Here is an 11,059-nt window from a genome sequence, read left to right as displayed (position 1 = left end):
CTATCCTGCCTCAACACTGGCACCTTCCGGCTCCTTCTGGAGCCTCACAATGTAGGTGTGGCAGAGCTCTAGGTCACTGCTTCCTGGGACCACCACAGTGCTCAGTGGCACGAGGCCTCCTTGAGTTTCTCCTTATCATAATGCAGGACCTCCTAGTCATGCATGCTGACTGTGCTCACCAGGACCCACAGCTGCTCAGGCACTGGCTGCTGGTCACTGTGCAGGGGCAGCACTGGCTGCTTGGCTTTCTGCACCAGGTTGCTCAGGGCCATGTGGATACCAAGGTGGCAAACTTGCAGGGCTTGTCATTCACCTGTACCCGGATGGCCTTGGACACGGTGAACACCTCAGGGCTCTGCCTCAGCCGCTCACCATGCCTGCCCACCAGCAGTGCTGCCAGGGATGTCATAGTGAAGCCAATAACCTCGCGGTAGCCATCATCGTGCCTCTGAGCTCCAAGTCACAGTGTTCCCCAGGGTGGCCCCACGACGTGGTCTCTGCACATTACCAGGGGATGTTCAGGAAAACTGTGCACTGGGGTTTCAGGTCCTGAATCTTGGAGGTCAAGTCAGTTTTGTCACACAGCACTCAGATGTGCTTGGCCAAGTCCTTAGTTCTGCCCATGAGGCATAGAATATGTGGCGATGGAAGGCATAAAACATGTTGTTGGAAAAGCGGCTATTCAGTTTCTCTGGGTTTGCCTCTGGCTTCTCGTGAAACTCCAGGGTGACGTGGGCATCAAAGCCCAGGCTGACGTGGTTGTTGAAGAAGTCCCACGGTAGCTGGTCAGTGGCACCCTTACCACGCTCCTCAGGCCCTGCCTCGGGGTTGGGCTCCACGCCGAGGTCCCAGTGGTGCACCTGCACCACGTGGGAGGGGTTTCGGACTCCCGGTCATCTGTGTAGCCGCCGCCCCAGTAGAGGATACAGGCGAAATCATTGCCCATGCCCAGAGGCAGGATGGTATGAGCCGGTGGGGGACTTGAGTGCAGCTAGTGCAGGTAGAGAGTATCCAGCCCACGCCAGGATCTGCAGGTTGTGCACTTCGTAGTGTATCTCCAGCGTCTCCTTGGGCCCTTTCTGGCCCAAGGTCAAAGATTTGTCGGGAACTGAGATACCAGAAGAAGGACTGGGTGATTTTAGTGACCTGGTTGCCCCCACTCTTGGGGTTTACAAACATCAGCAGGAGCTTCATGAGGAGTCGGGGTGGGCCTGATTATGAAGGGTCTGCAGTGGCCTCCCCCCACCCCTTGGGCCCTCTCTTGCTGGATTTACTTTTGAAGGATTCTTTCTTTTACTTCCTGCTTGCCTTGAGGGTGTTCTGGGACCTGCGGGCATAGAGGACCCAGGTGGGTGGGATGACAACTGAGGCATGGACCCCCAGGGAGCACGGTTCCTCGATCTGCTGCAGAATGGAGCAGGACCCCTTGCTACCATATACCTGGCTGCACTAAGCACAACCGATTGTCCCAATCAGTTTGCTGTGGAAGGTGAACTTCTGCTGGAAGCCCTTCCCACAGTGCCACCACTTGCCATCCTGGTGTCACCTGTGTACACAATGTTGCCACACAAAGGCTGGCTCACGCACATTCTTGGATTCACGAAGAACGGCTTAGAGCAGCAACATATCTTTAGTTGTTCGATGCAAGGGGTGTGCACCACCATCTTGCAGGCTGCACACTTTCTCCGGGACACTGATTTATGGATCTTAGCTAGGCAGTACTGCTCCCCAACGTAGCAGAAGTTCCCCGACACTTTGGTCTCGAACCACAAGTGCTCCGCATACGGAACCCGCTCACTTCAGTCCACAGTGCTCCGAATCTGCGTTTTTGGCTCACTGCACAGTGTCCCGGGAGCAGGAAGAGAGAGCGCCAGTTGCTGGAGGCCCGACTAGTAGGTGATGACTTTCCTGTGCAGAAGAGCTGCCACCCTGGGAGGCGCCACGGGACCCTTGTCCCTCTGGGGACCTGTGTCACGGTAGGAGCCGCTGGACCAGGCGGAGGTCCACTCAGAGTGGCTGCTCCGGGCCTCTGGGCTGTGGTCCTGCGGCCCCATCCAGCTCTATCCAGCCCTGGCCCTGGCCACAGCGCAGGGGGCTTGCTGGAGACACCCATGCCCCGTGGGTAGTCAGGGCTCAACACACCAGTTTGGCTCCTCCACCTGCTGTCATAGCATGTTTGCTACGCTGGTCCCCAAGAGCTACCCACTAAATTTTGAATGCCCTCAAGACTTCTTTATTTTAAAGTAACTGCTACAACCTATTGCAATGCCTAAAAAGCAGTCTTAGATTCATTTCTTGGAGTTCTTTTCTTAAGCCCTCCTTTAAAATGTAAATACTCTTGGAAGGGTTAATAATACATTCACATTAAAAAGGTAATGGCTCATGTTTCCATATTTTTCTAAGAATGACTATATTGGCTACTGGTGGAGAGCAAAGACTGGTGGAGGGTTCTACAAAGTGTGGCACAGGGCAAAGACCACGGTTTCTGGTGTCAGGGAGACCTGGGTTTCTATCCTGGCTCCGAAACAATTGAGTTGTGTGATAGTGGACAAATTACATGATCACGCTGAACAATAAGGCTGTGTGGAAAAGAGAGGCAAAACATTTTCTTCATGAAGCTTTTGTGAGGAGCAAGTTAACAGATGAAATGTGCACATTCCAACTAATAGAAACGTTGCCCCATGTAACTAATTTCCTATCCTGAAGAAAGAGGAAAGTTTACCTCATGAAATGGCATGTTTCTGGAGAAAAATGTAATCATTTAAAAATGTGACTTTCTGTGTGTTGATAAATTGTTCTAGAAGATGGAGGAAGTTGTATGTCAATAGAATTCTAAGGAGATATTGCCGAGGAGATACTACACATATCAAAGAATGCAAAACAACCGAAAAGAATGGACAAAGGTGAAACTGTCTGTTAGTAAATTAATGTTAGAATGCTATCAAAAAAATGAGCTAACAGACTGTGGAAACATTTGTTGACATGATGGGTGTGAAAAGCCAGGAAAGCAATAATGTTGGAAAAGACTTGAGGGACTGGTTGTCATCCAATTAATTAGCTGCAACACATGGCTGTGTGACTACATCACACAAAGGATTTTTTCCATATGACAATTATGTGAAAGCACCTGGAATACCACATATACCAGCAGCGCCTTCTCAGTCCTTCAACACTGAGGGAAAAATCGGGGTGATCAAGATCAATGATTAAGGGTCTTAGTAGGCTGCTTTCTGATGAAAAAATTCAGTAACGGAGTGTGCAGAACTTGATGGGGATGGCGAAGTGCAAATCGATACAAACTTGTAACATGGCTGATTATTACACAGTCAGAAGATCGCCAGGTCAGTCACATTCTCCAGTCCTGGTTCCCTGCACTAAATACTAGGGGTAAGACTGTTGGATTATAACATAGACATCAATCCTGTTCTATTTTGCCAGTTCTGCTGAATTTCCTGACGTGAGCTTCTGGACCAGGATCCTTTTGATCCCTTCTCCCTCCTTCCTTCCTGAACCGAGTCTGCTTTATCCCAATCTAACATTCCAAGCTGCTCATATTCCGAACACACCTGACTCCTGACGATTGTTTAAACAGAGTCTGGAAATTCCTATTTCTCTGCCTTTACTCATCTGATTTCCTCAGCGTAACATGTTCTCCTTCAATTTCTGCTCTATAGTGGTCATTCTCCGAGTTACCTCTTCAGGTTTGCTCTCCATGATGCTCAGTGCCCTGGGAGGCTGGCCACTGGGGGATGCCTCACCTGGACGTCTTGCACTCTGGCTTCTTGTTGGGTTTGGCCCATAGGAGGTATTGGCAGGAGAACTGAGAGCCTGAGAGTGGGAGTGGAAAGATAAAGGTGTTTTTGGGGGTTGTTTTTTGGCAGCGTCGATGACCCTGTGTACCAAGCCACAACTCCCCTACTGTAATAATCCTTTCTTTGAGTTACAGTTATGACTCTTTCACCCGGAATTTACCAGCCTAAGAAAGGTAGTGGTGGGATATTATTGTTGGCTCCAGGATGCTGAGCACCCCTTGTGTGTCCCCTTACCCTTAACCCTGTCTGCACATTTGTACTAGTTTCTCCACTAGATTTTCTTCAATCTCTCTTTATGAGAGTGCCATCAGTTCCTTCTTAAACATGAACTCTTTCTCAGTCTGTCTGTTGGGAACTGATACCTCCATCCTTTGTGCTCCTGGTGTAATTATAACAGCTACTACGACAGCAAGGAATATAATCTATTTTCTATAACAACTGAGTTTTGAGTTTGGGTTTTCTATACCTATTTGGTAACAGGAAGTAGATCATTAATTTGAGTTCACCCCATTCCCAAAGCAGTGTCAGATTTAAGGGAGCCTATGTAGCTCAGGTCCGGTGGTAGAACAACTTGTGCTTCAGTTATCAGTCCTTTCAGGTACATATCTGTAATGGACACTGTGATGCCAGGCCCAGATTCCTCCTCAAAGAAGGGCAGATAGCCCCAGGTGCCCAGCTACCATCAGGAGAGAGCCTTCAGCTGGTGCCACATTACCCAAGGTCCTGACTCTCTTCGGGCTGCATATATTCAGTGACAATTCACTGTGGTGATAAAAAGGCTCAGCCATTCTGCTCCAGTGCATGATACCTTTGAAAGGTCTTTTTAGTTCCAGCATCTATGGGGTTGGCTGATGTCTTCATTGCTCTTTCATTACAACTGCACTTCTCGCTGTGTCCTGACCAATTCCTCTCCCTCTCTTCCACAGGTGTTGATGCCAGCAGTATTACCTAATAAACTCTCTGTACCCTAAGCTCCATTTCAGAGCCTGCTTCCCAGGGATCACAATCTGCAAAAACATCTTTGGCCCTACCTACTTCTCGATAATCAATGGAAGGATTCCTGCTACCTATCCTTTCTACCTATCTCTCAGGTTTGCTTCCCTCCTTTCATTTGTGCTCTCTATATTAATTATCTAGTTCTGCATAACAATGTTGTCACAGTACCCATTTATGATGTCATTTTTTTTTGTAGATCAGGAATTAGTGAAGCTTAGTTGGGCCATCTGATTCTAAGTCTGATTGCAATTAAGATGCCAACCAGGGTTGCAACCTCATCTGAGGCTCAGCTGTAGAAGGAGCCTCTTGCAAACTCATGTGTTTGAACTCAGCGTTCATTTCCTGTGGCTGTTGAACAGCTTTGTTGTCTGTCATCTGGAGGCTACCGTCAGCTCGTTACCAACATGACCCCTTGCTTCCTCCAAGGCAGCAAGGAAAAGAGTCTCCTAGCTAGATGTGCTTCAATCTTATGTCATCACAAAAGTGACATTCCATCACCTTTGCTCCATTCAATTGGTTAGAAGCATGTTACAGTTCCTGTTGTCACTGAAAGGAAGAGAATTAAAAGGCACAGACAGCATGACGTAGGAATCACAGGGACCCCCTGAAAGGCTCCTTGCCACACTCTAAAATCTGTGTGGTTTTCTATGGCCTCCTCTATCTAGCTGCATCAAGCATCTATTCTCTTCCTGGGATCCTACTGTCTCTCTGGGAATCTCCTTGGAGAGTAGGGATCAGAAAATTTCCTTCTGGGGCCAAACAAACTCTTATCCCATTGATTTTCCTGCCATATCAGAGAAAAATGAAGGCATACAAGGGGAAGTGGGGAGAACTGAGAATCTAGTCATGCTGTGAAGTGGTGGTAGTGTGTGTACTGTTGCCCAGTTACAAACATCTACCCAGTGATTTCCCTCATGTTTTGGGGCAAGGGGAAGGAGGAAGAAGGATAGAAGAAGCCTTAGGTGACACAGGATGTGCATTCTCCATCTCAGAGACACCTAGAGTACTAAACAGTTCCATTTAGCAGCAGCTAAATTAAACAAATACTCCAACTGACAATTGAATCTTGAATTTTCTACATTATAATTTAAATTATTCAGCTTGCCACTAATTCTCATACCTGCAGGGTAGAACAGCAAATTCCCAGAGGTTGTTTAAGGAACAGAAATCTTGCACTCTCTTTCAAGGCTGCGAAGTCGCAGATTCTCACAAGATCTCATAAACCTAAATGAGCATCTCCCTACACCTCTGCCTGTCAAACCTTAAAGACAGCCCATGTTCTAAGGCACAAGGCTAACATTTAGTAGATAGTTTTTGTCAGTGGTACCTGTCCTTTTCCATTGCTCTTCATTGCCAGAGATGCCCCTAAGTGTGGATGAATTAGGCCTTCCCCCACTGTCCTTTGCATAGCTGCCAGAGTCTATGAGCCCCAAATAGCTTCTGCCACTGTCCTGCCATGAGCTTACCTTTTACATCCATGAACTCTATGTAATTTAAAGTTATAGCCTAGCATTAACAGCACGTCAGCAGCAACGTCTAAAGTCTGTATATAGTCTGAAAAGAATTCCGGGTGTATCATCAACAAAATTAATCTAACAGAGCCCAGTGAGAACACTGAAAGTGTTCTGTGATAATCTTGTGTTGCATGACAATGAAACAAAAAAATATGAACATCACCCATAAAACAACTGAGTGGGAATAGGGAAGTAAATATATTTTGAGCATCTTTTATTATGAAAACTGTATTATGTGCTTCATTAAAGTCATTTCATTCTATTTTCATAATCACTTTGCAAGGTATGTATTAACATCTCCATTTTATAGCTGAGAAATCAAATGCTTAGAGAACTTACTAAATTGTCAATGTCACAAAGCTGGTAGGGATTGACCCAGGATTTAAACCTAAGTCCGTGTCCTATAATTCCTGCTTTCCCACTGCCATGTTGCCTCCTGGAATTAGTAAAATATTTGCATAGCATCAAGAAACATTTCTGGGGACGGTTGGGAGGAGTGAAAAATGCAGGAAGCAGGAGAAGGAAGTAGGTGCTCCTAAACTTCCTCTTCCTCCAGTAGAAGAAGTTTAAAGGAACAGTCTGCAACCCCTCCACAGTAGTTTTCTCTCTGGAAGTTAAGACACAGTATCCTCCATGGTCTCAGCAAAACCCATCACCTCCCTCCCATTTCTTCTTAACTTAGGATGAAAGCCCACCTCTCTGACACCAGCTGCAGGGCTCCAGCCCATGACAAACAATAACTGCCTGAGAGCCATCTCTCTCCAGATGTAATCATTTCTGTTAGTTGGAAAACACTTCCTTGAGAGTTAAGAGAAGGGGCATGAGAACTGTGCGGGGTGAAAAAAAGAACCATCAACCATGAGTAAAATCTTCCCTTGGGACAGGTTACCCTTTCCATTCATTCACGAGGAGTTATAACAAATAAGAAGGAAAAGAAGTCGAATTGTGTGAGAATAAAAAGACAAAACCTGTAAGAGATGGATTAGTGCAAATTGGGTATAATTAATAATTGACATATGGAAAGAAGAGGAGGATAATCCCATTCAGGAGAAAGTGATTACAGAGTACAATACCTGGCACATGGAGGTGTTTGGTCAATCATAACTGTGATAATTCCTATTATTATTCCAGACACTTGTTTATATAGAGATATTAGTTACCTGGCCATAACAAGCTGGTTCTGCACAGATAAATTCCAGAGTAAACCTCTCGTGTACACAATACATATAGAGGCACATGGCTTTTGCTGTGTATTAGACAGCAAAGCTAACAGTATATTTTCAAAAGTGCATTAATTTGAAATGCATATGCCTTAACCTATAGGGAAGGGGACAATTTAAAAGGTATGTTTTTATTCTCAATAGCACTTTCTCTCTAATAAGCAATCCAGACCAAAGATCAAAGCTGCTCTCACATTGGATTCTATGGAGCTGAAGGAGATCACTTAGCTTAGGGACATTTTGTCCTAGGCACAGAAAGCTTTAATCATTTAGTCTGTCTTGGTCTGAAAGGGAGGAGAACCTGGTGCCTGCTGTGCAAGGTTGAATGTCTCAAGGAGAAAAAGTAGACAGCAAAGTCTGTAAACTGGAAAGGCATTGATGGGAGGCATTGATATTGATGTTATGGAAATCGCTCCATTTATGGGGCCAAAAGGTAGAGGAAGAGTCATTATGCGTTCTGTGTACTCTCATGTCTTTTTGCGTCCAATCTCTGTTGCTTTTTCAACTAAGTCCCTTCCACGTCTCCTTTTTTTCCACTGGTGAGTTATAAGTTATTTTTTTTATTTGTTCTCTTAAAACACTTGCTATATTCAAAATCTTCAGAAAAACCAAGACAGTTTGACAGCTAACCTATCTTTAAAGGGCTTATCTCCAAGTCTGAACCATTTTGAGCTGCTCTTCGTTGTCTAATACAATGGTTACATGGAAAAGAAATGTTTTCTAACACCTGACATTTATCATTTCTTTGCTAAGGAAGTACTGCCCTGTGGACTTTCGTTTTAACATGACAGCAACTTTCATAGAAATCTGAAGTAGCTTACTACTGATCCATATGTTGTCACTGAACATTCATATCTATTATTTATTGTATCACATGTGTGCATGTACTATATCCATTATATCTAACTTTTGGATTGACTTTTCTTTCAGGTAAATATACTCAAGAGTTCACTTAGTGATCGACTGTTCCTAGTTTTTCTATTCATTTCCCCTAACCTAACATTATCATTGCTAGAGGGCCTTTTGGCAAACATAACCGTGTCACCCTAGTTAAATATGTCACCGTGAGTGTACTGCATAAAAGAGCGAGGAATGGCGTGGTTCATCAATAACAGCAGTTGAATTCTCCTTGATGATGTGGATAATAGCACAAGCCTTAGTCTGGTAACAATAGGTAGGCATAATAACTGTGTGCTGGCTTGGCAAAAATGACAGGCAAATGAGAGTTTTGACATATTCTGATGGGAAAGCTACAATATGCTTCCTATTTAAACAAATTTGATCCCTTCTTCATACATTCCCAGGAGAACATTCTTTCTTTTTTGACTCTTTATGTAACAGACACTTATAAAAAAAACCATGCATGTAAAATACTTGAAAAAATATTTCAAAGGGCTGAAGTGTAAAGGTCAAGATACATTTTTAATATAAGGATTGTTTTTTCCATGACGCTGTGTTCCTCTATAGAACATATTGAGTCAGAGTATAAAAGTCCTCAATCAACTTCTTATGCAGAAATTTAATTAAATACTCAATACATCATTGCAACTACAGTGATACTTTTAGAGAATTGTGATGTACTAGAAAAGGAGACACTCACCTTCCCACCTAATAAAGTCATAGTTAATGCCAAGAGTGATCAACTCTTTTGAGTTAATTTTATGGAGCTTCAGAGGAATAGAGAGATAGATAGACGGAAAGGGTAGAGGAATATATGGGGGAGAATGGAGATGTTTATGGGGAGACTTGAGGAAGGGAGCATAAGGTAACCATGCTTCTCCTCTCTAGAAAAGCCACAAGCCAGGCTGTAGTGATCAAATGATTTTGGAATCTGTTTAATCATATTCCATACCCTACTCTCAGGGCTTTCATGACACAGCTCTGCAAAGAAATGAATGCAGTATTTTCAATGTGCTTACTGTTATGATAAAGGTAAGTTCCAAACCACATTGGATGGACCCCTAACCTTGACTCAGCGGAGAAACTCTTTGTCTTCTGTAGGAATCCACGTCCTACAGAGGGGCACATCAGCAGAAAATTTGATTTCTTTGCCTCTTCGTATTGGCTCCAAGAATTAAATGGGGTTACTGGTTAGACCTTGTATTTCAAACTTTATCCTTATATTTGAGGAACAGCCTAAGGGCATGATGGGCAAAGGAAGACTACCACGTTCACACTTTTTCTGAGGAATCAGATGTGTTAACCATTTTCAGTTATAGAGCTGGAGATACAGTGAAAGAACTTGCATTTGAAACTCCAGTGGAATCAGGGGTCGAGACAGAAGCTACTTGGCCTTGGTCCATGTTTACTTGGTCCATGTTTAAATAAAGGCAAGGCCAGCTAGATTTTATGAATATAACTTTTTTGGGACACTTATATTTGTCATTATAAATTAATAAATTACTCTTCTGATTTAATTTAATAATTGAAAGCTAAACTTTATTGAGTACTTACTATGTGCTGGACTTTGTTCTGAGCACTTTGTATGTTGTAACTAATTTAATCCCAAAGATCTTTGAAGATGTTATTATTTAAATCTCCATTTTACAAATAGAGGAATATAGCTCAGAGAGGTTCACTACTTGTCCCAGGATTGTACAGACAGCAAGTAGTAGAGTTGGAGTGTGAATCTAGGTAGTCTGGTCTTGGTGTAATCATTCTCCTGAACTGGCTCCAAGTGAGTGGATCTTAGGAGCCTGGGTCATGTAAGTCCTTCCTAGTAAACAAGCTACTCATGGTTTGATGAGACATTTGGTGTCTGAACCTGCAAGTTCAGAAGACAAAACCTGGCAGTACCCCGAATACCCTTCCACCGTCCTTTCCCACAGCTCCTTTCATTGTCTTCCCTTGGCGTCTCTGTAAGCTATGGAATGATAGTCATCATATTTCTTTCACAGAATAGAATCTAAACCCAGAGAAGGAAAAAATTATTTCTTTAAGGTCAATAACTAGTACAAAAACCAAGGCATTCCTCCCTATCTCAGAATACAACCTGACTTTTGGACAAAATATCATATTTCCCAGGCATTTCAATGGAATCAATAGTTCTGGTGTGTATATTTGAGTGGAATAACCCCAGGGAAGGCCTGAGGTTCTGTTGTTTTAGACCTGGCTCTGGCATCTACTAGGTAGGTCGGAGGCAAGCTCATGACTGGGAATCAGTTTTCAGTGCTCAGTGCCTGACTAATATCTGAAGACATTACATGATTAGCTACAGACCAAAAGTTGAGGAGAGATTTTTTTTTTTTTTTTTTTTGCTAAGCACTATAAGTATAAATTAGGGAGGTAAAGACTGAAACTATTGATTGTGTATGTTGTTTGCAAAGTCTCTTCCAAAATGGCATCTGCAAATTATAGTCAGGTTGATTCAGAAACTAGTTAATCACTGTATCTTTCAGTTAGCTACAAGAATAAAAACTATAGTTCTATTATTAATAACAAAAAAATACTGTGTTTTCTTTCTTGTTAAATTTCTTCCATTGTAAAAGACTGTTTATTGCTTTTTCCTTTAATGCCT

The 11,059-nt window shown here is 43.4% G+C and overlaps 1 pseudogene across 1 annotated transcript; it reads right to left on the bottom strand.

Annotated features, from left to right (window-relative positions):
- LOC308506016 (diacylglycerol kinase zeta-like) lies at nucleotides 1–2,054 on the bottom strand (annotated as a pseudogene). Its single transcript has one exon. The product of its transcript is annotated as a diacylglycerol kinase zeta-like (transcript).
- Nucleotides 2,055–11,059: the final 9,005 nt, after the last annotated feature.

Source organism: Rhinolophus hipposideros, assembly GCF_964194185.1.
Source record: "Rhinolophus hipposideros genome assembly, chromosome: 12".
NCBI classification, from domain to species: domain Eukaryota; kingdom Metazoa; phylum Chordata; class Mammalia; order Chiroptera; family Rhinolophidae; genus Rhinolophus; species Rhinolophus hipposideros.
This window is presented reverse-complemented; position numbering and strand designations above follow the sequence as displayed.